The 24,828-nt window shown below is 42.5% G+C and overlaps 1 long non-coding RNA gene across 2 annotated transcripts; it reads right to left on the reverse strand.

The window, feature by feature from the left end:
- Positions 1-4,015: 4,015 nt before the first annotated feature.
- LOC107532525 (uncharacterized) lies at positions 4,016-19,960 on the reverse strand. 2 transcript variants are annotated; one of them, XR_001602747.2, is made up of 4 exons: positions 19,796-19,960; positions 10,144-10,226; positions 4,413-4,632; positions 4,016-4,296 (listed from the first exon to the last, which is right to left on the reverse strand). It is a non-coding gene; the product is annotated as an uncharacterized LOC107532525 (long non-coding RNA). The 2 variants fall into 2 exon arrangements; XR_015714363.1 differs by lacking the exons at positions 10,144-10,226; positions 19,796-19,960 and adding an exon at positions 6,661-6,742.
- Positions 19,961-24,828: the final 4,868 nt, after the last annotated feature.

The raw sequence follows: 24,828 nt of genomic DNA on the forward strand, positions 1-24,828 counted from the left end.
ATTTGGGGAAACTGAAACTTAGGAAAGTGATTTGTCCCCAGCCAAATCAAGCAGTTTGTTAGTCGTGGGTGAGGCCAGATGTTTAGCCTGAGTCTATCTAATACCACAATCATGTGCTTTTCCTCTAAACCAGACTACAGACCACATGCCAAGTCTGCTGTGCTGCCTCATGGACTGGAAACTAAGAAGTTTTTATATCTTTAAATGCTTGGGGGGGAAATCAACATAAGAATGCTATTTTGACCTGTGAAAATGACATGAAATTCAAATTTCAATGTCTGTAAATAAAGTTTTATTGGAGCCCAGCCACGCCCATTTGTTTTATTTTCTATGCTGCAAGTGTACTTACAATGGCAGAGTTGAGTAGTTGATGGAGAGACCATACAGACTACAGCCTAAAATATTTACTATCAGGTCCTTTAAGGTAACGCTTGCAGACTCCTGCTCTATACCTACCTTAATGTTCTATCAATCAGATCAAACTACTTGCTTCTTAAATTACAGTCTACATGGAAGAGAAGAACATAAACAAGCATGCAGATGTGACTGCTGGTTTCATGAAAAGTCATGAATTTCTGCCAAACCCATGACTGATTATAGGAATCACAAGAAGCCAAGAGAGATCACACTTAAGTCACAGCAAAAGAATATTTTTTTCAAGCTATATAATTCTATGAATAAAGAATAACAAAATTATGGCAAGGTAAACACCAGCATACCACAATGCAAACAAAATGAAGACGATATTGCAAGATTCTCTCTTTAAATACCTAGTTTTTAATGTCTACTTCCAATGGATTCTGCTGCCTGCATTTTCTCTGACAGTCACTCTGCTGACCCGGCATCCCAGACATCATTGTGTAAAACTGTTCTGGGAAGTCAACAGGCAGTTCCCAACACCCTAGGCCTAGCCCCCAAGCATTATTCATAATGCTAATGTCATCGCCAGGAGCCAGCTGTATTCCCATAATACCCTTCAAACAGTGGAAGGAAGAAAACTGGAGAAAATTCTGTCCCAGGGACCTCAAGGATTAAGACTGAGAGCAGCCGGGGGTGACCTGTTTCTCCAGCTCTTGCTCCCAGAGTCTTAGAGCAGCCTCCCTGGGTTTTCCTTCAGTGCTTTCCCAGTGGTGCTCTCCAACTCATGATATTTCTTTATGATTCTTACCATCCACCAGAGGCATTCATTGAATGAACATGAAATGGTGTTAACAGGGCTCGTAGAATGCTTTTTCTTGAGTAATGAGGTAGAGGTTTCTATGCCAAAATCAATGTTCTTGGGTAGAAATTATTTTTCTTTTTTCCCCCATAAGTATAAACACTTTATTTCAATTAAAGGTAGCAGAAATACAAAATAAGAAGTTTTGGTAATTATAAAGTAGAGAGTATGAGAAATACCACCTATTTTCAGATCTTTAAAATCTAGAGCATCATTCTGCTCTGATGGATTTTTATGTAAACAACCCGGAATTTACACATGACAGTATTTTGGCAATAGAAATTCTTTTTCTTTGCCTGATCTTTAGTCTTTTAATTTCTTTTTCCCCCCTAATCTTTGCCTTTAGTTTAAATCATCTTTTCACAGAAAAAATATTCCCAGCAACCTAAGTGCACAACCAACTTTCCATGAAAATAAACTCCATTTCTCCATTCCCCTGACCTCCCACTTTCTGACACATTTGATATTCTCTGGAGTCTGCCAAACGAAGTCAGAGTACTTCCAAAAATGCCTCGTGCACCAGCCTGGTTTTCAGACCAACTTGATACGATGCTGTTGAAGTTTGACAGGCGAGCAGAAAGGAAATGACTTAAATCAGAAGCAGGCTTGGTTTAAAATTGTCTTGTCTGTGTGGTTGTTTTCTTTTCTTCTAGACGGTTCCAGAGAAAATAAAATACGATTCTTGTGAGTGTCTACTTTGGAAGTTGTTTTTTCCCTTCTTTGTCATTCCCTTTGTGACTCCCAAGGGTCGCGGAAGAGAATTTTCCAGGAGCTACAGGAAGAGAGGAGCCCATGAAAGGCTCAGTTTGCTCTCACTACTCTCATTAATTTAACTCTTTTTCACCCGTGGGTCAGCCAGCAATGGAATCATCGTTCAAAGCGCACCTGGTTCCTTGGCATCAGTAAAATAAGTATCCTTTAGTTCAGACCCAAGACCAGTTTGAAAAGTTCTCTTTAAAAATCTTGATAGCTATGCCAGAAATGACTTAGAGAAGTAGGTGGTGCAGGATCAAACCTTTAAAATTTAAAGTATTTAAGGAAAGAAAACTAGCTTTCAAAAAAAAAAGACAAACCCCAATGAGAGCAAAGATAACCCTTTAAAATGTGGGAAGAAGCTGAGTCAGACCCTGTCAGCAAGCTTCACTGAGGCCAAGGGACTTGTAGCAACATGATTTTTTTAATAAAAAAAAACTTACATGGCAACTTTTACCCAAGGATCTGAAAGTAGTCTACAAAAGTAAAGTCACCTAACAGTCCCTCGGGGGGGTAGGTTCAGGGTATTACCATTGCCTCTCTAAATCAGGGTTTCTCCACCTTGGCACTGTTGACATTCTGAGCTGGATGATTCTTTGCTGTGGGGCAGTCCAGTGCAATATAAGATGTTTACCAGCATTTCTGACCTCTACCCACCAGAGGCCAGTAAGTAGCACCACCTTCCGTTCCCCTAGTTGTGACAATCAAAAATGTCTCCTGATATTACCATGTGTCCTTTGGGGGGTTAAATGGCCCCTGGCTGAGAATCACTGTTCTAAACGAACAAACCAAGGCACAGAGCAGTAAAAATGTCACGCAATAGTTCCCAGCCAAATGGCAGTCACCAGAGTGGAAGAAGAAAATGATGGTTCCCGAGTCCCAAGCATGTGACCCTTACCACCACCACTGCTTCCTACCTCAATGGAAACTCATTTGAGTTCCTAATTTATTCCTCAGGTTGGTTACTTCTGAAAATACATCCACTAAGCCTGGTCGGCGTCGCTCAGCGGTTTAGCATGGCCTAGGATCCAGGCGATCGGGGTTCGATTCCCGGTCAGGGCATATGCCCGGGTTTTGGGCTCGATCCCCGGTGGGGGGCATGCAGAAGGCAGCCGATCAATGACATTCTCTCTCTCATCATTGACATTTCTCTCTCTGTCTCCCTCTCCATTCCTCTTTCTGAAATCAATAAAGATATATACATATATTTTAAAAATACACCCACTAACAGTTGTCAGTATCAATTTTACCTCCTGCTACACTGGCTGTGTTGAGTATGTCTGATTGGTGTTGTTCTCCTGGGGTCACTAAGTGGATTCTGAGACTAACTCCTCTCTCAAAGGGGTCAAATCCATAGAGCATGAGATGGACCCAAAGCAGCCCTGTAACTGTACGTGCAGAACCATTTATAGCTTAAAGCCTTTACTAAGGGCAGAGCTGCTTATGGGCAGGATGGGGGGATGTGGAGGCCATGGAATGATTAGTCAAGCAGATGAATGCTTTTAGATTTGTTAAGTCCCTCAACTACATTAATTTTTTTCACTGCATTTCTTGGAAATGATTGCAACATGTACTTATGTTAATTGATTTATTTAATAAAAATATATAATTTGCATACAAATTTTTCAATATGTCCGTGCTTGCCTCTTAATAAATTATCAAGTGCCTGATGCCTCCCTCCCTCTTCTTTGTTCACATCAGTGTGTGAACTTGTTGATCTCTCCGAGTGAGTCATGGAAGTCAGGTACAGATTCACTGGAGCAATGAACCACATCAAGCATTTGGGGAACAGAGACAGGTGTAAAAACGTATTTTTATAGCCTGAACTCTGGGAGACACAGAAGAGGAGCGGGATGGCATGCTGGAGTAAGTAACTATTACACAAAACCGGATGTAAGCCTGGACCTCTCTGCTTATATGTACTCAGTAGACATGCGTTGAGTACCCCCAGGCCCCTCGGGCCCTGTGCTGATACTACAGGAGAGTATAAGAATTCCCAGAGTCAGGTTCTACTTTGATTTTTTTTTTTTTTGCATAGGCTAACAGAAAATCTATTACATATGCATAAGTAATTATAGTGTGAGGCAGAAGGCAATCAGTGCTTCAAAGAGGAATAGGCGAAGTGTGTGTTTTTGGCAGTCACAATTCTTGGTCCCAGGATACCACGAAGAATTCAGTTTTCATCATGAGGGGGCAGCTTGTACGGAGTAAACGAAAGCCTAAATTTAACATAAAAAACTCTAGGCTGAATCGTAGTTGTTTCACTCTCTAGATGCATAGTTTTGAGCATGTTACTTAACTTCTCTGAGCCTCCATTCCTTTGTCTACAAAAAGAGAACAAGGGTAAATGTGAACAGTATAATTTTGTTAAACTTTCAGACAAATGTTACGATTTCTAAAGTTGGGATTTAAGCATCGTTATACTTTGTTTATTGCTTACCTGTGCAAAGTCCCTCAGCATATTATCTTTGACCTACACAATAATCCTATTGTCTTCCCTTTACAGATAAGGAATTTGAAGTCCAGAGAGATCAGGTGATTTGTCTGAAGTCACACAGCTGGCATTCAACACACTGCTGAGTCTATTGAACCGAGGCCCAGGGAACTCGAGAGAGCACGGGTAATTTCCTTATCTCCATGTTGCTGTTTCACCACAGTCTCTATTTTGCATAAAAGAACAAACAAGTATGAATAAACAAGTTAATATGGCACTCATTGAAATATGTGGATTGATAAAATAACCCTCAAGAAAAATATTGATTTACCATATTTCAAGAAAAAAACCAAAAACAAATACAAGGTAGTCTCAACACTATTCTTTTTTTATTATTATTTAATATGTTTTTGTTGATTTTTAGAGAAAGAGAGGAAGGGAGAGGGATAGGGAGAGAGAAATATTGATGAGAGAAACATCAACATCAATCGGCTGCTTCCTGCACGCCCCCTACAAGGCATCAAGCCAGAAACCCAGGCATGTGCCCTACGGGAAATTGAACCAATAACCTCTTGGCTCATGGTCGACGCTCAGCCACTCAGCCACACCAGCCAGGCTCAACAGTATTCTTAAATGAGACAAGGCAACTTAGTATTTGAGACAAAAAGTGTGAGGATTCTTGAAGAGGTCCTGGTCCTATGCTTTGTTTCAACACTTGAGCAGAATGAGGGCCTGCACACCTTAGGAACGTTCCAGGATTTATGTTTGAACTCAGAACCTGGCATGCCTCACTCACCCAGGGAGGAAGAAAGGACCAGGCTGTGTTCTGGTGTATGAAAGAGAGAAAGAATGAGGTAGCTTTTCTCAAGAAATGAAGACATTTTCCTGCTGGCAGATCACACAGTATGACATATCAGGTGGAAATAATCAACTTTTATGCATTACAGATTGCAAATGTTGTTTTTCTGCGAAAGAAAAGGGAGGAGGCATAGAATCCTGAAAAATATTCAAGGCCAATAAGGATTTAGAGAGACTCTTTCATAAAGTAGTATATTACTGGCTGGCTGCATACAGTAATCTCATTTAATCCTTAGGACAGTAATGTGAACACATGCTGTACACTGTTTGGCAGATGAGTGCAGGTGAGAAAACTGAGGTGCAGTGAGCCTTGTCGCTTTCCCACGGTGTCTCTGGAGTAGTCATGTGTGGCTGTATAGAGCTGGCCACCTTAAACATGGAAGGGGGCCCTCTCTGGCCCCACCCCGCGGGCCTTGCTCCCCGAGCACAGAAGCACTTCCCACTCGCCTGCTCTGCCTTGCTCTGCTCAGCCTCCATCAGGCACACACAAGGAACACCGGTCACAGAAAGCAGCACTGCCTATTTCCAATAGCCAGTGACCTTTGAACTGACCAATGTTTGATAGCCAACACTCAATTATCTGCAAAAGGCTTGCACATCTCCTTGGAAAACTTCTGCCACAGAGGTGCATTCCCACAATACAAGGGAAGAATTCTCACAATGTAAGAGAACTTTCATCTCTGCTTAAGCAAAGAATTAGGAAGATAGATCTGTAAGTTAGAAAAAGGAATACTATGAGGCCTCCAAAGCCAAAGAGAAATTAATTTTCTTCGGATTATCTATTACTCCCCTCCATTAGGGCAGATCATTGGGGTTACCTGGAACCTCTAACCTTATACCACCGCTGAAAACTAGGTATTAGTCTATTTTTATAGGTGATGAAAAGAAGTCTCAGAGGTTAAGTAACTTGCCCTAGGTTACACAGCTGGGTGGTGCCAGCTTTCCAACCTCACTTACCTTTGGTAAGGCACTCCCCTCCCAATAAAACAAACAGCACAGTGAAATGAGGGGAAACACCCCTTCTCTTTAAATGCATAATTAAAAAGTTAAAACTGGCTCAATTATCCAGCTTTACACTTTGTCAGCTACCTACGGTGAATGTTACATTTTATTCTGGCCTTTTCCTTACATCTAGTAATGTTCAGACCCCTGTCCATGTAAGTGCTCATGAACTAAAGAATAATGTTAATAGTAGCCCCAAAACATGTCATTGCAAAAATTAAATCAAAGTAGGAAAACAACATCAAGATATGTGATTCATTCCAAGTCAAACAGAAAAGATTTTTCAGTTTAAAAAACAAACAAAACTTAGGCCTAGCCATTTTGGCTCAGTGGTTAAAGTGTCAGCCTGAGAACTGAAGGGTCCCAGGTTCAATTCCCAGTCAAGGGCACATACCTCAGTTGCAGGCTCGATCCCTGGCCCGGGTCAGGTAGGGGCTCGTGCAAAAGGCAACCGATCAATGTGTCTCTCTCACATTGATGTTTCTTTCTCTGTCTCTGTCTCTCTTTATCCCTCCCATTTTCTCTGTAAAGCAGTGGAAAAAATACCCTCAAGTGAGGATTTAAAAAACACACAAAAAAAGCTTAGATCACTTTACTAATACCAGCAATAAAAATTACCATTAGGCATTAATTACATTTGCTCTAATTAAGAAAGTAGAAATTATACCTATATCAAGTTGACAAAACTAAAACTAAGCAACCTGTTCAAGGCCTTTGGCTTAGTAAGTGCTAGAACCTGGATTCAAACTGCTTATAAACCTATATACTTCTTACTACACTAACATCTATAACAAAAGCTGTTTATATATAGAACCCTTCATATAATGACTTCTCATCTCCTCATAAATATTAGGTGGTGGAAAGTAACGAGACCAAGAAATCTAAATGGGTCCAGTGCCCTGAAAGCTTCACCATAGACTGACTTAGGGTTCAAAATTTTCACATGGTGGTCAGTCCACCAGAAAAACTAGTTAATTTCAAGAGAAAGCTGGATTGGATAGCATAATAACCAATTTGGGGGGGTGGGGTATCCTGACAGACACTTCAGTCAAAAGAGCTCTCAGTAAACAAGTGGCAATGTGAGGGCATTGGACACCCAGGAGAAAATGGCCTCACCGCAAAGGTCAACCCAACAGTTGGACCTAGGCTTGCCCCAGCTGGACTCCCCTTCTGATGCATGGAGAATAGCTTATAAAAGGTCTTTCAACAAAGCAGTGCTTAAACCAGTCTTATGGCTCAGAGTTCCCAGCTGCTAGTACAGAAAATATATTTGCAAGACAGGACTAGTGTCTATATTGTGCCTTCAAGAAGTAAACTGAGTCAAAATCCTGATTCCTCAGCCAGAAACTGTTGCTGTACCAAAAGGGCATATAGAGTCCTCCTATGTCCACGTACTTTGTTACCCACTGGGGTTCGCACCCCAAATCTCTCTTCTGTGGAGCTGGGTAGGCACAGCCCTTGGAGCTTAATTAAGGCTTAGCCTAGAAGTAGGTTGAACTTTCTGAGGCCAGTATACTAGCAAAAACCTTGTTCTAGCAAAACCCTGAGCACTCATTAAAACCTGGATTGATGACTGGGCTCCACCCTCAGAGGTTCTGATTCAGTAGATGTGGGGACTGAATATTTGCATTTCTTGGGGTGGGGTTGAGAATCTTGCATTTCTGGGGTGGGGCCTGGGAACTTGCATGCCAAGTTCTCTGCTGATGCTGATGCAGTTTGTCTGGGAACCATGTTTTGAGAATTGCTACTATAGGTGCACACTCAGATTTTGTTCCCAGGGTCCTACATCTCCAAAAACCAGAGGAGACAGTACAAATTCAAGGAAAGAGCATCAGGGCAAGAACAGCTGGTTAATGCCCCCCCTTTCCCAGAGCACTACTCAGTTCTTTCTAGGACTACTTCAGTCCCACTTTGAACCAGCCACATGAGGAAAAAAAAAAAAATTTAAGAAAACAATCGAAAGAGCAAAATAAGTTTCCCTCCCATCCCAAAGGAGTAGGAAAAAATGTTAACCTTGCTCTTCCCCAAGAAGCTTCACTCCTTATTACAATGACCCAGCTATTGACCTTCCTTTTAGTGGGGGAGCCCAAGTGAGCTTAGATGTGCCACTAACAAGATTTACAATCACAGGTTGGATCAGATGAACTACATTTTGCAGACATTTACCATACAATAAAGAAACTGACACATCTACTAAAAATATCCTTCCAGAAATGTTATTTGACCCAGAGAAGCATGCACTAAAATGGACCAGCACACCAACGCATGGTAACCTCCCAATTATTTTTTCTCTTTAGACCTATGGTTTCTGAAAGTGCTTTAACCATGCAAATTAGAGGGGCTGGAGTTAATTCTATAATGTATTACATGGTTGCTGGGATAACTATTGATTTTTTTTCACCTCAAATGACTTTCAATTAAGGAACATGTACAAATAAATTATCACTTCTTCCAGCTTGAATGGTAATTTATTAAGTTTTAGGGGTTAGGACCTATAAAATATGTTTAGCTTGGAAGATGTGTGACAGGCTGGAATGTTTGTGGGAAATATTCTCTACATGAAGAATTCCTGCTCCAAAATGCCTGGATTAATTAACATAAACAGCTTTGAGGAAAAAGGGAACAGCATCTCATGTCTGGCGGCACCCTGGCAAGGTTCACTGGAAACTCCAAGGCAAGCCAAGCATAGCGAAGCCAGGCCTCTTCCATTCAAGGGCTGGTCCAGTTCCAGGGAAACGCCCTGGGCTTGGGACAGTTCTAGAAAGGCTCTGCTCTAGTTGGCAGTGAACCAAAGTCCATTTCTTCTTCTGCTCCCAGGTCCCCTAATAGAACGAGTCGCCTTCGGGGCCCTGAAGGTGTGGGCCGCAGCTGCGGAGACCCGGTGGACCTTATCAAGAATAACCCCGCTGGGAGCCTGCCCTTCCAGAATTCCGAAAAGGAACGAAGCACTATTAGAAAGAAATATAGTATGTACTGAAATGATTCTACTGAGCTTTTTAAACATAGGTTATTTTATTTAGTTCTCACATTAACCCTGAAAGACAGGAATGATTGCCTCTTATACATGGTGAAAGAGGGGGTGCTCAGGGATATTAAGTGATATGCCCAGCATCACACAGCACATTAGTGACAGAGCTAAGATCAGGACCAGAGCCTGTTTCATCCAAAGTAGCCATGCCTACCAGATCCTTCTAATTAACTACAGGAAGGGGACATTTTCAAAGCAGCTCTACAATATTTATTTTAAGCCATTCAGACAGAGTGGGGCACAAGTAGTTTGCAGGCGTTAATCAATGTCAAGCAGTGATTCCCACCACCAGATCCTTGGGCAACAACTTTCCCATCTCCCAACATCCCTTTCCCACCACCCAGAACCTGCATTAGCCTCCCTGTCAGAGCTCTCCCCAAGCTCCTAAAGTTTTCCAAAACCCTGATGGGGTCTCCCATTCAGTGTCATAAAGACCGTGCAATTGTACTAGTGTCTATTCTCCCATACAAAAGAAATCCATCTAATAATAGTAGGGAGGCAAACATCCCTTGCTTTAAAATGAACCCTTCCACTCACACCATCAACCTCTTATCAATACTTCCAATGTTTCCATATACCTGGGCTCAACTTGTGAAATGAGAGTTAAAAGTATCTGAGTAAAGTAATTTGCATCACCTTAACGACAAATGGGCTCAACTCTTTAGAGATGTCTGCATTTTAGAGCTTTCAGGGAATTTCTAATGGTAGATGGAAAATTTTATGAGCTAGAGGGATTTCTAGATGTATCCCTTCCTGACTCAATTATTTTTCACTCTCCCTAAGCACTGAGAGGACTGCTTATGCAGGCAACTCCCTATGAAAGTTTGTCGAAGTCAGATCTAACATTACCAGGTTTTGACTTGATGAGCCTTTCTGCTGCTGTAGTTTCTTCCAAATAAAGAGATTTCATCTTTCCTAGGACGATCTTCTGCCTAAAAATGAAATAATGCCAAGAAAACTCATTGTAGTCAAGGCAGCCATGAGACTTCTCCAAATTCCTGAAGAACTGAATGGTGTAGTTTCCAAAAAAAATTTCATTAAATAGTCTATGTCACAAAACTTTAAATTTTTTTAATGTAGTCAAAACATTTTTTGTTCAGTCATACTACTTGCTTAGGATTGTTAAAGAGCTGGTAAGTCCTTTCTTGCTTGGCATCAGAGCACATACAGCTATAGCCACATCAGTTTTGAAAAACTGAAATGTTAAACTTGATATGTATTTTCAAAGCATAAGTTGTCTTTTACTTATAATTGGTCTGTGTATTTAAAAATCTAATGCTAGTCTGGCTGGCGTGGCTCAGTGGTTATGCGTCCACCCATGAACCAGGAGGTCATGGTTCAATTCCCTGTCAGGGCACATGCCTGGGTCTCGGGCTCAGTCCTCAGCAGGGGCATGCAGGAAGCAGCCGATCAATGACTCTCTCATCACTGATGTTTCTATCTCTCTCCCCCCTCTCTTCCTCTCTCTGAAATCAATAAAAACATATTTTTAAAAATCCAATGTTGTATTTTCCAAAGCAAAATGGGCAGAGGCTCCTTTACTGGTGTGGAAGGCCAAACTTGCTTCTTTTAACAGTTGGGAACGAAAGGAGGGGGAAATATAAATATGGTGGGAAGAGGAAATGTAGGTGAAGATGTAGAAAAGCTTTCTGTCTGCTCTTTATCACCTATAGATCAGGTGATATTCCACCCAATCACCTGCTGTGGGGTAGGCTAGGTTAGTGATGTCAGAAGAGCAGATTATTGCAAACCATGGCTCCAGGGGTCCTCGTCTATACACACTATGTGCTTCAGTCCCCCTGGCCTCTAGCTATTCCTCAGTCATACCCCAGGCCCTCTGTCCTTGGGCCTTTGCTCAAGCTGTTTCCCTTTCTGGGACACGCTCACCCAACCCTCATTCTTTCTCCCACTAATTAAATGTTATTCATTTTTCAAGGCCCATTTCAAATGCCATTTTCTTCAAGATGTCTTTCCCAATCCTTCCCCACAGGGGCACATTTCTCCCAGTTTGAGCCTCTCAAGCACTGTCTTTGTATGTTCCAAAAGGGCTTTGTTTTATAGTTGTTTGTGCTACATACTTGTCATATTTCCCCCTACTAGAACTCCCATCGGAAAGGGAACCAGGGCTTGTTCATCGCTGTAGTTTTAGTGATACTAGGCGCAATGTCTTGGGCACAGGAGATATTCAATAGGCGTGTTTTTTAATGGAAAGTGAGAAGAAAATTGTAGAAGGGTGAAGAAGAGAAACAGTCCTAGAATATTCCCTTCTTTCTGTCTCGGGAAAAGCAAAGAAGGGTACTTTTTAAACTCTTTCCATCCTCTAGGACTCATGTACTGCTTTGCTTTGAATATGAAATTCAGATTCTTGTTCTTGCACTTTCCCTTCAGGCAGCTGTGATCCAGCCAGAGCTGAGAAGACTCGTCTAGAGGGATGAGCGCGGGCACAGGCTAGTGCTCAGCACTCAGACCCGGTTTCGGATAACTAGAATTGTTCATTCATCTTCATACCGAACTTGCTCGCCAATGTCTCTATTGAGGCTTTATATTAGTCACACACAAAAAATGATAGTTTGCCATTTTTTTCACATCTGGGGACAGACTAGTAGCCGGTGGCTTTGTAGTCCTCTCCAAGCAATGGCATAGGCCAGATTAAATTTTTAACCCTAATCAAAATGTTGGTTTAGATAGCAATCAGGAAAGATTCTCCATTTAAATTCTTTAATGTTGCCTGATTACTCCTGAGGCATTGTAATTCTGCTGACTTAGTAGTTCATGTTACAGCAGGGGTAGACTTCCCCACCATGCTGGAGGTTTTTTCCCCCCCACACCACCCAGCACGGCCCATCAAGGGCCAGGGGCCCGGCCTTCTGTACAGAGGGACAGTGCTCCCAAATGGCCTGAACTGCTGACGAGGAGGAGAAGTCCATCTGGGGCAGTGTACACAATTTCCAGGAGACTTTGGCCACTCTCCAGCGGTGGTGTGAGGTTAAGGAGAGGCTTGCCCTTGGCTCCCATGCTTCTATCCTGAACATTTCTGTGTAGCGTGTTCCCACACAGCCTCCCCCCTCTTCCCTCCCCTCGATCCTGCGCACTCTGCCAACCCTGGCTCCAGCCAGGTAAACTCTCTTCTAGGTCATCTTTGTTAAAACGTAAACTCCATGGTAATCTGTTTCCATTATCTAAGGTGCAGCATGGAAGCACAAAACTGAATAGTACCTGTTCCTTCTTCTTTGTTTTCTTCACTGACTAGTCCGGTTTTGGGTTTGCCCACAACCTCTTGGTTTTCCCAGGGAACAGACCAATCAGAGGCTCAGGGAGCAGAGCTGAGAGTCTCAGGTGATATGATTAGTGCCCTCGGACTAGAGGATGAATCCTCCAACCAGGTGGCCCCAGGGGCACCTCCTACATAAATCAGGCCTGAGAGAAGAGAAATAGGTTTCTTTTTAGCTAACCTGCACACCCGCCTCTCTGTATACCTGCAACCCCACCCTCAACACACACCCGCCTCAGCCTCAGTATCCTTCTCTGTGAGGCCCTCTTCCTGTGTGCTCCCCACCTTTGTTACCTAGCAACGCAAGCCTGTACAGCAAACTGTTGCCACTTATCTACAGGTCAGTGAAAAGACACCCCCCCCCACACACACACACATCAGTGCACTTTCACCTATGAAAAGAGTGGAGTTACCCAAGTGATGAGAGAAAGATGAAAGAGAACTGGCAATGTCCACCTCCTCCGCCTTTTTTCTGGGGCCACCCTACGTAATCCTGCACAATTCATCATCCAGCCCGTCCAATAATAACAGCTGTCCGCAGAGGGCCACCCCGGGCGCAGCGCATCACACCCCGGTGGGCACACTGGCTAGCGTGCAGGGAGTGCCGACGCCTTGAGGACCCCCTGGCACACCTCCTGGGAGCTTCACCCTTGGAGAGGAGGAAGGTTCACGGGCCTCTTCCCTGTCCATTTTTCTAATCTGATTTTCTTCGGCAAATTCTCAAGCCCATGGAAGAGGGTAAGGGTAATGGTGGAGGGCAGGGTCTTGAAGTCGGAATAGACTGGGTTCCAACGGTGACTCTGCAGTTTGGGTTTTATGGCTTTGAGCAGATTACTTGGGTTTTCTCGGCCTTAGTTTCCCCGAGTAAATACCGGAGATCACGTTGAACTTGCCAGGTGCTGTGAAGACGACACGCAGCCTTCGCACAGCGAGGGCGCAGCAAGGGCAGGACTCTCAGCACTGAGGGAGCATTCAGGGGCACTTGGGAACATGTGTGAATGGCACGCCCTGGAACTGCTCGGTGTGGCGTCCAGAGGGACATTTTATCCTGTAGCTCTCAGAAAATGTAAATAAAAAGGGGGACCTTTAAAAGTCCACGTGAAGCAGACGTTAGACAGCTAGTGGGCAGTTCTCAGTGGCAGTGATTGCATTTTCAATTTTTCCTAAGCGTAAATTTGGTTCGGGACAGTTCTGGAAACAGGGAAGAGGTTAACTCCTTTTTATTATTTTTTTCTGTAAGTCCATGTCAGGAAACACTAGAATTTCTGAGTAGGTAATGGGGTATTACGCTCAGACAAGAGGGATGCTATGCAGATTAAACATAATTAGACATAACGATAATACATCATTGTTACCATCACGGAACTTCAAGTATAAAGAGCAGAGATTCTTAATCCTGAATGAGCCTCAGAGGAGTCAGGAACCTGCTGAAATTGTATACAATTGTGTGTACGTTTGTGGGCAATTTCTGGGCAGAAGGTCCAGAGCTTTCTTCAATTCCTCAAAGGAATGCAATAAAAAAAGGTGGGGAGAGGTTAAGAAGCATAGATCAAGACTAAAGCATCATTTAATTGTAGTAATTTTTCTATGGAATGCCACAAAAATAGAGTTTCACAGTCATCTAATTCTGGGTTTCTCATACCGGTTTAGATAAAGGACAAGCTTAATTCTTGGCCTGCTGACTTTAAAGATAGCCTTGAATCTCTCACAGCTCTATAAACATGTGATTTTTCAATACATTTGGATTTCTCAGAAATTGTTCACAAAACCCTTGCCAAGATCTACACCCCCCTTGGTATTACATTTAGGCTGCCTTGAGCCACACAATCATTTATAACCAGCCCGCTGTGTTGAGCCCTGTTCCCTGTATGACTAACAGGAAGAGAAGTTTGGCAGCAACACAGCCTTAATGAATGAAAAATGCAAACCTTGCAAATCCCTCTGCATTTAAATCCCCTAGAGTCCTGATGAAGACACATTTCCAAAAAGCTTGCCTTTCCAAGATGCAATTTACTGCCCTTGGAGATTTGTTGTAGGCCACCTAAAGTACATCAGACTTATTAAAACAGATTTCATCAGCCAAGCACATACAGTGAATTTTTTTTTGTATGATAAACTGGGGAAATTTGTTGAAATGAGAAGCTTCAGTGAGAATTATAAGTCACATATTATCGTTGCATAGTTCAGGCTGATCTGCACACAGGGCCAGAAGGGAAAGTTGATCTCTGACTCCACACTGCCTCGCTGCATTCCACCACAGTATCTTGCAGAAGGAAGAGACTCCCAGTTAGTTGTGTGCTTGTACAGGGTTTTCTTATAAAAACAAATGGTGCCGAGGGAGAAGCTACTGCTGAATTCTCACGGGCAGCAGCCAGTAATTTCTTCTCATTTGTGGACTTGAATTTAGTGAGGTAAGGACGTTGGGAGGTGCTGCATACAGGAAGGCTGCTTCCTTGTCAGCATACAGAACATGGGCTTTCCTGGGAGGTGGGGTCACCCTTCACCCCAGGAATGGAATTTTATTACCCCAGGCAGGATACAAATTAGAGTACAGGTCCATGATCCTTATTCAAGACCTTGCAGGCCAGATGTATTTCAGAATTTGGAATCTTTCAGATATTTATTTATTTGTTTGTTTGTTTGTTTATTTTTATATATCTTTATTGATTTCAGAGAGAGAGGGAGAAGGAGAGAGAGATAAAAACATCAATGATGAGAGAGTCATTGATCGGCTGCCTCCTGCACGTCCCTACTGGGGATCGAGCCCGCACCCCAGGCATGTGCCCTGACCAGGAATCAAACCTCAATCTCCTGGATCCTAGGTCGATGCTCAACTGCTGAGCCAGGCTAGCCAGGCATCTTTCAGATTTTTTAAAGGTTAATATGGAGCATCTACTGTACTCCTCAGAGAGGATGGGCAGCTCCCCATAATTAAACAGACTTCATGTTTATCTGCTCCCATCATTAAAGTGTTGATCATATCTCCCCTCATAGTCATGGTCCCAAGATCATATAACAACTACAAGAATATTGTTCTCATGAAATGATAGTGAAGAACAGGCAGAGAGGGACATGGCTTGTCATCTTGTCTCTCTTTGTTATCACGGAGAAAGATTCTTTACTGGAAGCCCCAAGGAGACTTTCCCCAGGTACCATTGCCCAGACATAATCTAATATGAATTCCAGGTAAAAAGTCATTCCCTGCACTTGGGAAGGATATGCCTTCCTGGAACACATTGCTGCTATAGCTGAACAAAGAAGTCAAAGTTCTCATGCAAGGAATAAGGAATAGTGTTAGTTAAGGCAACTGGTGGCAACTACCAACAACACCTAGATTGTATCAGAGAGTCAAGGCAGTGTCCTAGTTCCTAAGGAAGAGAGGGCAGAAATGGCCTAAATGACATCTGATTAAAGTATTAACCACCTGGGACCCTAATCTATTTGCCTCCTCTAAGAAGCCCTTGTAGGCACTGAAACTTAGACTTGTTACTCAGGTACAAAGATTAAATTTTATTGGAATAACCAATGGTAATTAGTGTCCCATCTTAGGATTTGATATCAAGGCATGGGGCTTCACTCTTAGCAATATAAGGGAAGAGAATGAAGGAGGGGAGATGGGAGTAAGAGAGCGGAAGATTAAGCAGTAAACACACAAGTATAGACTAGACCAGGGGTTATCAAACTGTGGTCCTTGGGCCAAATCCAGCCTGTTGCCTGTTTTATAAATAAAGATGTATTGGTACACAGTCATGTCCATTGGTTTACACTTTGTCTCTGGTTGTTTGTGTGCTACAATAGTAGAGTTGAATAATTGCAACATAGACCACAGGACCTGCAAAGTGTAAACGTTTGCTATGTAGCCCTTTACAGAAAAGTTTGCTGAGGCCTGCGCTGGACCTTATCACAAAGCGACGTGATAAGATAACAAATATAAGATGACACTCTCTGTTCTCAGATCAAGGGAGGGTCCCAGAGGAATTAACAGGGATCCCAAAAGATGGGCTAGCGTAATAACAGGGAATCTAGGTTAAGTGCCCTAAAATCTAGGCACAAGCCCATAGGCATGTGGGAACTTGCACGGCCATGGCCACTAGGAAGAAGGAAATAGCCAAAGCAAGGCCAGATCCCAGAACTCACCACACAACTATAGGATTAAGGAGTGTGTTGAATGGGAATTGGAAATGAAACCCAAAGTAAATGCATGGTTCTTCCAAATGGGCTTATGAACCAGGGATTGAGGAAGGATGTGTGTGAGTGTGTGTGTGAGTGTGTGTGTGTGTGTGTGTGTGTGTGTGTGTAAATAAAAAATTTGAAGGCAACGATCCCATAATTGGGATGAGAGCCCCACACATGAGCAGACTACAAATCATGAAACGTGGTGGTCAGCACAGCACAGATTTGTAGCACAGAGCCAGAGCTTGGGTACAGTATGTGTGATAAATTTGCACTGGTTTGAGGGAACCCTGGGCTATTGAAATGAATCCTGCCTCAAGTCAGAATTGTTCTGGGAAGTGATTGGAACTGAGTCACATGAGGACAGATCAGCAGCTTCTCTGAGTCCCTGAGGGCAGTAGAGGCAGGGATACTGGGAGGCTGAAAAAAAACCTATTTTCATTGGGAATAATTACTGGAGACTGTTGATCTAGAATCATCAACCTCTCCTTTAGATAGCATCCCCTTCCCCCCAGAACATCCCACATTATTTTCCAATTTTTGTTTTCAAGATTCCTTTCTATTTAAGTACAAATACATCAGTTATCTCCCCCTTCCCCACTTGGTACTTTATGATGTTGTAACATGATGCAAGATTGTATTTTTGGTTAATGTTCCCTAGTAGCAGCTGGAAAGGAACCTTAACATCAACATTAAAAATACTTGGAGTAGTCCTAGCCAGTCTGGCTTCGTGGTTAAAGCATTGGCTGTGGACTGAAGGGTCTCAGGTTAGGTTCCTGGTCAAGGGCACATACCTCGGTTGCAGGCTCAATCCCTGGCCCTGGTCAGGGCGCAGCATGCAGGAGGCAACCAATCGATGTGTCTCTCTCACATCGCTGTTTTTTCCTCTCTCTCCCCCCTCCCACTCTCTCTGAAAAGCAATGGAGAAAATATCCTCGAGTGAGGATTTAAAAAAAAATACTTGAGGTAGAAAGGGTAATTGCAGCTAGCATACCCTGGTGTGGAGATAAAAAAGCATGAGCTCTAGAGGCAGACAGAACTGGGTTTGAATCATAGCTCTACCACTTATTGGCTATATGACCTTGAGTAAGTTCCATAGCCTCAGTTTCTTCATCTGTAAAATGAAAATAATAATGCTTAACTCATGAGATTATTCTAAGAATTACATGAGTTGATGTATGTTAAGTGCTTAGCAGAGGCCTGCCTAATCCTTCATTATGTTATCTAGTAGTTGTATAAAAAGATCAGCTCTCTAGGCCAAGTGGTTGGGGGGAGGGAGAGTGGTGTCTGCCAGCTGTTGCCAGGAACTATGTTTGGTTGCTGATAACAGGTTGTTGAAACAAGGTTTCAACAAAATAGAATATTCTTTCTCCCTCTCCTTCCTCTCTCATTTAGGAACCTTCCTAGATTCTCAACAAAAAACTCCTGTTTACATTTCAGTAGCAGAATATAATCATCTGGTCACACCCAAAGTGGGTTGGGAAAGGCAGGTTTGTTTGTTTGTGGTTTTTGTTTTTTTTTGGCTGGACACTGCTTTCCCAGATAAAATTACAGTAGCACCTTCTCTGAGGGGCATTTGTTGCAAAACCCCCAGTGGATGCCTGAAACCACAGAAAGTACTGACCCCTATACGTGCTGTTTTTTGTATGCATGCATACCTGTGACAAAGCTTAATTTATAAATTAGGCACAGTAGGAGATTAGCGATAGCTAATAATAAAATAGAACAATTATAATAATATTCTATAATAAAAGTTATGTGAATGTGGGCTGTCTCACTCAAATATCTTATGGTACTCTACTCACCTTATCTCTTAAAGGAGGCACTTTATGGTTTCTCTTGGCCAAATCCTGATTGCCAGCATCACTCCCCTCTGCTTTGGGGCCATTATTAAGTAAAACAAGGGTGAACACAAGCACTGCGATACCAGACAGTCAAAGACGGCTACCAAGTGACTAAAGGCCGCGAGCGTCTATGGCATGGAGACCTGGACACAGGGAGATTCACGTCAGGGGAAGCACAGACCAGGGTTCTCAAAATTTCATTACGTTACTCAAAACAGCGCAAAATTAAAACTTATGAATTGTTCATTTCTGGAATTTTCCACATAATATATTCAGACCATGGTTGACTGTAGGTAACTGAGCCCCAGAAAGCAAGATGCAGGTAAGGGGGAGGGAACCACTGTAGAGTTCTCCTGAGGAAGGGGGGGAATGGATTCCGACAGGCAACTTTGTTATCTGGAACAAGAGCCTCTGCTCTCTTCTAATTTAATCTTCACGAGGGCTTGGTGCTGTAAAGGACTCAGGGTTCTGAGATCCAGAGAGAAAGAAGGGTCACCCTGAAAGGGCAAAAAGAGCTGAATCTAGGAGACCAGCCAGGATCCCTCTGGCCTCACAATACAGGTTATTTACAGAGACGGAGAATGACACGGACCAGGACGAAACGAAGACCCTGGTTTGACGGGGTTCTCATCTTTATAGAGAATAAAACTGGAACGAGTTTCAGTGCGACTGACCATTAGGAGCTGGTGGGTTTATTTTGTGGGTATTTTTGTTTTTTTTTATATAAATCTTTATTGATTTCAGAGAGAGAAAGGGAGAGGGAGAGAGAGAGACAGAAACATCAGTGATGAGAGAGTCATTGATCGGCTTCCTCTTGCACGCCCCCGACTGGGGATCGAGCCAGCAGCCCGGGCCTGTGCCCTGACCGGGAATCGAACCCCGATCGCCTGGATCCTAGACCGATGCTCAACCGCTGAGCCACGCCCAGCTGGGCACGAAGCTGATGTTTTTTAATGTCTGTAAGGCAGATATTGTAAGATAAAGCCCGGGCAAGGAAACCTGGGTCTGAGAACTGGGGCCCTCAGTGTGGGGCTTTGAATAAGTCACTCTCCTCCTGAAGGGAGGCAGGAAAAGGAAGGAACATTGATGGAATGCCTATTTTAAAGAAGATTTCTATACTTTACATCATTCTATCCTAGCAATGGTGAGACAGATATTCTTAACTCTGGGTACAGATGAATAAACTGAAGATCAGAGAGGTTAGATGACTTACCCAGGGTCCTGCAGCCAGGAAGCGGCAGAGCCAAGACTGAAGCCAAGGTCTGTCTTGCTCCGCGGCCGCAGCTTTTCCCAGCTTCCCTCCTCTTCAGCTGGTCCCCGGCTGAGGCAAACATGAGCCTGACCCAGTGGAGGGTTAATGAGACACAAAGGACCAGGAACATCAACTAACTTGGCAAAGACCCAGGATTCTTTCTCTACCAGTTTTGCTCAGCATCTTCTCTATTTTCTGGTAGGTCTGTTGTGTTGGGCACAATTTTAGTTGATGTTGTTGCTGATGATGATGATGCAGTAATGATGTCTTGCACCACTGTTCATTTTCTTGAGAAAACAAGACAGGGGGTGGTTAATGGTCATCTGATACTCTTAGTGTATAAAATCTTGTGGTAAATAACTTAGTTTAATTTAGTTTAATCTGGCATTGTTTAAAATACTCCATTTCAGTCCATGGAATTACCTTATCTTCCATATAATTACCCATCTAACAAACTGTCAGATACACTATTTACCCCCCACCCCACCACCACACATATCTACATTCATTGCAGAGCAGGCCCTAAAGGGCCTATGCAGACCGTTTAGGAATGAAGGACATCTTAGTGGCAATCTATATATAAACAACTAAAACAATGGATTCCACTTGAACAAATGATTCGAGGAACAAATGGACCCTTTCCCAACATCTTGGCACTATTTCCACCCTCTAGAATTTAGACAACCTGGAGATTAACCTTACTAGACTATTAGCTTCTTGATGGCAGAGATTTCACAAAATTTCCTTTTAGTATCTCCTCGCACAGAGTGTCTATTACAAGAAAGGTAAATGAGTAACTGAATAAGTCCTGTTTCCTAGAAGGAAATTCAAGTTCTCAACCTGGAGTCTCCAAAAGAAATATATTCCTCCAAGCCAACTTGTAATGTCCTAAACTCTATGTTACTGCACACAGCATATGGAAACTCAGGGAAAAAACCCACTTCATCCCACTGTGGAGAAAAAGGGATATGTTAGCACTGAGAAGGCCCACTGTTTGCTCTATGAACAGGGGTGGTGAATGGGTTTCTGCGGGCCACATCTCACCTCATCATGGTTGTGCCTTCATTATGGTGTCAACCATAAAACAAAAGTCAATTAGATATTCTGTCATCAAAATGAGTTTTTATTTGGGGAAAAAGAAAGGATTGCAATCTGGAACGTGCAGTCATGGCAAACCATGTGAACAAACTGAACAGAGATGGAGAAAGTATTTCATAGAGGGGAAGAGAAAGTCGAGGGAAGGGACTGTTACAAGAATAGAGCCAGGTTGAAAGGGTACAGTTCTTCCTATAGGGCACTGGTGATGACATAGAGTGTGAGAACTCCTCCCACAGGCCCTTCCAATTTCTGTCCTGGTTAAGGGTTTTGTTATAAATTTTAACAATGGACGTAGGCCATTGCTCTTTGCAGTGATGGCCATCTCAAGTAGGTCTCAGAGACCCTACTTCTCTCACAGGCACTGGAGGAAGTGCCTTTGTTGGTAATGTAAGAATTTCAATGTATTGGAAATTTTTACTCAATGCGGGGGGGAGGGTGTGTGTGTCATTTTTTCAAATATATTAGTGCTTAAGTTTAAATGACCTTAGAAAAAATTTTAAAAAGAAATTTTGAGAAAGTATGAACAGATTATAATAGTTTTTTAATCCACTACAAAATAGCATATATAAAAAATCTTTTGAAATGATAGGCTAATAAAACGTTAACTAGAAAGCAAAACCATTTTTGGAAATCATAGTAGTGTACACATTTTAAACATGTTAACTTCCTTTTTGTTGACCCCAAATAGCTCACAATTGTAATAAGATAATAACTATGGTTTTTGTTTTATTCTTTGCTCATTGCTAGCTTCAAGTTTTTGTTATGCAACTAACAATCTAAATAACATTAATCACTTATCTAGGAATTCAAAGATATAACTATTTCCAGATATATACATCAATGTTTTGCAATGAGGAAATCTCCAGATTTAACATTTCATAGAAAGAAAAAGAGAACCTACAGTGAAACATGACTAAACCATTAACTATGATTTGTGCAAAATAACTTTTACAATGAACACAGACATTGGGTTCAGGAAACCATACTTTTTAAACCAAGAATTGGGGAGTCGGAGGTGAAAGAGCTAGCACTCAGTATCCCCACTGCAGCAAAACACTCTCAGGGTCTCCTGTGCCCACTTCTCAGACTTAAACCTTGGATTCTCATTTCTACTTAGATTCAACATCTCCTTTTCTCTCATGCTTCCTGCCCTCAGCTCTTCATAGATTTATAGGTCTAGCAATATCCAGGTTTTAGTGGCTTTGCTTTGATGCTGTCCTGATCAGTGTTTCTATCAAACAACTTGGAGGAATGCCGAGGCGAGGGTGAGGGCTGCTCCTGGTGGCCCCGTCAGTGAGGCCAATGGGGCAACGAAAGTCATTCACTCATATAGACAACAGCACTTCTGGGCTGAGCCCTCTATCAGCAAAACTGGGTTCTCCACCCTTCCCTGCTAAATTACTGCAATTTATATGTGCATTTGTTTTCAATACGTATTATTCCATTTGGTTTTCAATTCAGCTTGTCCCTGGCTGCAGATTTCTGACACCTCCTAAAACCCATCTCAGTGCCTCTCACAAGAATACCTCTTGCCAGCTCAGCTGTCTGACCACAGTCCATCCTTCTAGATATTGGGCAACATCTAATACCCAATTGAGACTCCAGTCACTGACTGAGTATGACCCCAGACTGGGTTTCAGACAAGCCTAATCATGCTAGGGTGCAATAGAGCAAATTTTCACATCTGTGGATGACACAAAGCTAGGAGAGATGGCTAATAGAATGAAGACTTTTCAAAGCTCTTCATGAGAGGTTGGAATGCTGATTCAAAAGCAACAGAATGAGATTTAAATAGCCCTAAATTTGAGTTCTAAATACCATCTCATAAATACAGGTGACAGAAAAAAATGGCTTGCCTATTTTATGTGAAAAGACTGGGGTGTTTTTGTTGATCATAAGTTCACTGTGATGTGACTTAGCTGCTGTAAAAACTAATCCTCTTGTGAGCTGCATTAACAGGATCGTGTCCAAATCACGCAAGGCAATAATCTCAGTCGACTCACCTTCAACGGGTCGGGCAACAGCTGACTACTCACTTGTGACCTCCATTCTAGAAGAGGGCCATTAACAACCACAGACAACTCAGGGGAAGCAGATCAGGATGAAGAGGTCTGGGCTCGCCACTGCACAGGGAGTTGTTGGAACAACTATTTAGCCAGAGCAGTGGCTCTGTATCAATTAAAACACTTTTGGTTCAACAGAAAACTCAACTGGTTTAGGCAAAGAGGGGGTCATGAATCCTAATGATAGAGACAAGGCAGCCATTCAGATGAGGTGCATAGGAATGGCTGAACTAGTTGTTTATCTCTGGCATCTGTTCCAATTCATTGGTTCTCATAGGGTGCCAGCTTTATTTATTTATTTTTTTAGAATACATCTTAAAATATTTATTTATTTATTGAATGTACTGGGGTGACATTGGTTAATAAAATTATATAGGTTCAGGTGTACAATTCTATAATACATCATCTGTGCATTGTATTGTGTGTTTACCACCCCAAGTCAAGTCTCTTTCCATCACCATTTATCCCCCCTATACCCTCTTCTACCTCCTCCCACCCCCTTCCCCTCTGGTAATCACCATGCTGCTGTCTGGGACTAAGAGTTTTTCTGTTTTTGGTTTTTTCTTCTTAATCCCTTCACCTTTTTCACCCAGCCACACAACCTTCCTCCCTTCTGACAGCTGTCAGTCTGTTCTCTATCTATAAGTCTGTGTCTATTTGGTTGGTGAGTTTATTTTGTTCACTAGATTCCACGTATGAGTGAAATCATATGTAGAGTAGAGGCTTTAAATATTTTGAATATCATCCCTGGAAACAGACTGCCTCAGAATCCAGGGGCAGAAATACAGGCTAGCTTTAGGAAGGGCTGGAGCCAGGACATGGACTGTCACTGGGAGGGCTGGCAATATTGGCTCTCTGCTTCTCCCTCTACTTTGTTATTCTCTGTCTGTGTACAGCTTTCTCCAATCTCTAGTCCACTTGGCAGAAGCTGGCTTTCTCTTGATCTCAGCTCCAAGTCCCAGATAGGAGTTCTGCTTACTGTAGCACGGGTCAAGTGCCTACTGTCCCTATCAACTGTGACCAAGTAAATGGAGTCCTTTAGACAAATACGGCTGCTAGAAACCCACCCCTATGAACTGAGATGGGAATTATTCTGCAGCAGATAAATACCCCAAAAGTTTTGTATCAGTTTCTTAACTTTCTTTGATGTAACAAGCCCCTTTAAAAAGTTGGAGAAACTTGTTTTTCTTTACACAAAAACACACAATTTTGTTTATGCTTTCATGAGGTTCCTAAAACCTTGGACTATATCCATGGATCCCCAAATAAGAAACCCTGGCCTAGAAAATGAAATACTTAGGAGAGAAAATACAAATATCTGCCTTCAGATAGCTGAAAACTTATTGGAGAAGGGTATTAAAATATGTAAGTGTATGTATAATAAAAAGATTAGAATACTATATAAAACTGAAAATGTGGTCCTATGGAGGTAGTACAATGGATGGTTCTTACTTTTTCCTGTGTTTTCAACTATCCTACCAGGAACATATGTGGCTAGTTTTATAATCAGATAAAGCATTTTTCAAAAGCAAAAGTAATTAAATTTTCAAATACTTTAGGCTGAGTTTAGAATAGTGGATGAAATTGACCAGAACATAGATTTTGACTCAATGGTGGTGGCTGTCTTAGGGATAATCACAATGTCTCCGAATCTATCCTTTCTTTCCCTCTGTAACCTGTTCTCGCAATAGGAGCCAGTTGTGTTAAAACATGTCATGGTACGTCTCTCTGCTCAGAACCTCACAATTGCTCTCCAGATCACTGAGAGTAAGAGCCACAGCCCTCGCCTTGGCCTACAAGGTGCCACATGACCTGGCCCCTGTTATGCTTCCC

The sequence above is a fragment of the Miniopterus natalensis genome, chromosome 4 (assembly GCF_054644295.1).
Source record: "Miniopterus natalensis isolate mMinNat1 chromosome 4, mMinNat1.hap1, whole genome shotgun sequence".
Classification (NCBI taxonomy): Eukaryota; Metazoa; Chordata; class Mammalia; order Chiroptera; family Miniopteridae; genus Miniopterus; species Miniopterus natalensis.